Source organism: Phaethon aethereus (assembly GCF_964289735.1).
Source record: "Phaethon aethereus genome assembly, chromosome: 7".
Lineage (NCBI taxonomy): Eukaryota > Metazoa > Chordata > Aves > Phaethontiformes > Phaethontidae > Phaethon > Phaethon aethereus.
In genome coordinates this window covers 19,809,285-19,812,950 of record NC_138583.1, presented here as the reverse complement: position 1 = coordinate 19,812,950, position 3,666 = coordinate 19,809,285, and positions in this window count along the sequence as shown.

The following is a 3,666-nucleotide window of genomic DNA, read 5'->3' as shown; positions in this document are numbered from 1 at the left end:
GTACTTTGAAAGGTTTGCCAGATTCTTGAGAAAGTAAGTGAAAGAAAAGATAATGAATCTTCAACACAGGTTTTCTACCTGCTGCATCCTTTTCTGGCAGGGGAATACATACACATAATGTAAAGAATGTCTAAGCAAATGAGTTGGAAAATGCTGTGACAAAATAGAAGAGAAACTTTAGGATGTTACACAGTGGAAAGAAAGTGCTAACAGATAGCTCACAGAAGCACACTGATAGCCCAAAGAATGGCTATAAAGCTATTAATGCATAAAGATGCTTGGCCAAGATTCCCAAAAGCAGCTTTCTAAAATATAACCCACATTCAGGGATCTAACCAAACACCACAACTTTCCCAAATCACTGACAGCCCAGCACTTGCCCGGTTCATGAGCATCTGTGCTTGTTGCAGATGCACTCAGGGGTGCAGTGAGATTTCCTTCCACGATTTATTCCCATCCCTGTACTCTACTTTGAGGATTCACTGGCCAGTTATCATAAGAAACTGGCCAGTATTCTGAACTGTATAATCTTTTGTTATCTGATTTCACCCTTGTCAGAATATTCCAAAGGCTCAGTTTCTACAGTTGTGACTAGGTCCTCAAAAGGGTCCAAATGTGAGCTAGGCATGTAAATATTCACAGCTCAGTATTTTTACCAGAAGACTTTGAGGAGCGTTCGGGACACTCATCTGTATATTACACACTGAGGTTTTTTGAAAATTTTTGCAACAACAATTGCTAAAGATCACTGAAAACCATCCATCATTTTTTCTGTATTTAATCAGACCTGGGCTCTAATTCTTTAAAAATTCTTTGCTCTAAGTTCATTAGGAAAATTTTCATCTGTTCTTCTACCAGCTCGGATACATATTCACTATCCGACTGCTTTTTAAGTTTTACTATAAATCAGAAGGAACTTAAATTACATCCTCTGCTCCAACTATTTCATTGTGCTCCCCCTTCTGTCTATATCAGGTGATCACTCTCACTAGATTAAGATTACAGCCTGTAGCAGGAATTCTCTTACTGCTTTGTGTTTGCACAGCAGGTAACATAGTATGCTCCTGGCCCACACCAGAGGTCTCAAAGAGCTGCCACAAAATAAACTATAAACAGCAAAATATTTGTTGGGAAAGGCCACAAAGTACCATTCGTGGGAAACATCCTGGTGGTGTTGAACATTTCTTCTCGTTGGAGGCAACTTCTCTGCCATTACTGACTTCCCAGAAAATCCTGCTCTAGGTCAAGGTGCCACTCGAGAAGTTCCCACCAAAAGAAGGGGAGAGAGAGTGAAAACAAAACTGAAGGGAACTTAGAATAGTCTTTGATTCTGGAAACCTGGCACAGTCTTTAGCAATATCCCCAATATTGTCCAGTGTGTCTTTCTATTTTTATCTTTGAATATGGATTGCCTATTTTGACCCATTATTGTTTGTTTATTCCTGAGTTTTACCTCTTCATATGTATTTTGCTTGGCTGATACAGAAAAAGCAAAAAATCAATTAACATTTTGATTTGTTCTGAGACCCGTTTGCCTTCACAAACTGAGACTAAGCACAGATATCACCTGTTCTCTCAGAAGACAGGGAGACACTAGAATATTTGGACACATGGTGAAGGATATGGCAGGGAAAGGCAGATGCTTATGAGGTTATATCACAGGGCTAGGCTTCATCATTTTTGTGTTCCATTCAGAGGTGACTGGGAGGAAAGGAGGCAAGGCTTTCTGGAGCCTTTCTGAGTGAGTCATACATCAGTAAAGATACTAGATTTGTGTCATCTCTGAAGTACAAGGGCTTTAATACAGGAAAAGCTTTGATGCATCTCTTTCCTTGCACAACCACTCAGAATACAGAGAAGTCGAGCCTGGATTATTTGGTTACATATGCACAGAACCACATGTGTGGGTTTTGTGCAATACGTATCTGTCTACTATAACAGTGAGCATCAGAGCCCACATTAAATGGCCAACCAAAAGCCTCAAAAGGCAGCTGGAATCTTACTACTGAGTTTGGTTTATGCTCCAGAACAGCAGAAGTGTTCTCATGCTCTTGATTTGCCAAAAAATTCCCCATGCTGCTAACAGAGGCGTTACATACTGACAAAAACCATACAGCTGCAAACTTTCTTATGCTCATTCTCCTCAGACAAAAGCGTTGTGATTGCAGGTCCTCTCACTTTGTCCCATTAACCCAATTTCAAAGTGACAAAAGTGTGGTGAATCTGTAAGCCACTATCTGGTTTGCTTAGCAAAGATGGAGAATGTTTTTCCTGACACTGTTTTTCCTGTTGCTCCCTAGGCACCCAAAACCAGTTAGTGGCCTGTCTAACACAGCTTGCTCCTAAACTGATCAACCTTGAAAAAGGAAAGACAGGATTCTAGTTTTGGTTAGAGCAGGGCCAACATAATAAGAACTATTATTTCTGCCATCTATCTCCATTGCATTATATCTTTCCCCCCAAGTGAGCTTTTCTTAGCCATCTCTTACCCAAAGGCTGAACAAGTCACCTAAGATACAGCCCAAATTGAAGAGGACAAAGAGAGAAGAATGGAGGTCTTTAGGAGGAGAGATGGAAACAGTCTGAAAACAAAAGCACTAGTCATCACCTTTTTGTGAACATGACCCATACCTACTCCATGGAAGATTTCATGTCCCTGGAATAAACATGGTGTGAAAGAGCTCCTTCATGCTATTCTCTGAGCTGCCAAAGTAGTAGACTACTACTCATACCAGTTTCTGCTGTGAATTCCAGTGTGACCCCAGTGTTTGAAAAAGCACAATACCGATAGCAAATAACTTTTTTATGCAATCAGTTATGGTCCTCAACTCGAGCAATGACATTTTACCTTTCTGTCCAAGGTCGCTACCTTTTCTCAGTCCTACAGCCAGATGGATGTTTATCTACATTGAGGCTGAGTCCCTCAGACTCATTGGAGAGCTCTTATCTAGCTCAGTTAATGCTACAATATTGGTATGACAACTTACTTGTGCTGCGCTAAAGACAGAGATCAACTCTACAAATGTCAGAGAGAATCTTTCAGTTCTGCTCATGGCTGAATATCCACTTGGTTGGGTAGTTAGCCCCCTGAATTTCATTTTACTAGCAATAGAGTTGGTTAAAGACAAATTGTGATGCAGACTAGTGCCATCTCTAGCAACACATCAAGGTCTCCTGCTTCTCTCCCAAGATCAGGTACTGGTGTTGCGTCTTAGAACACCTCTGTCAGGATCTTTAGGAGCAACAGACTTCCCACAGCTTCAACTGGAATCAGGAGCATACAGAAGGCACTCAGGAATCTCTTATCTTCAACTGACCACAATAATTCGTCCTTACAAGTCTCAATATGACTACAAAAAGCTCTTGTTTCTGATCAGACCGTTTACAACTTTCTGTAAACTTCCATTCCAAATTAATCACTACATAACGAAGCAAAGCATTATTATTGCTGTTATTTTCTCCACCAAGTATACAAGAATCTGTATCAAGTTCTTCCAGGCTCCAGGCAGAAATCATAGCTGAACCATTCACTCAAAGACCCTTCCAAATTCAAATCCCTTTTGTGTCTTCAGGAATTTTCTCTTTTACAGTTATGCCATTTTCTTACCTTTATCTGTGCTCCATGTAGTCTGTTGCTGTGCTGCTCAGGGCATTCCTTGACCTCTG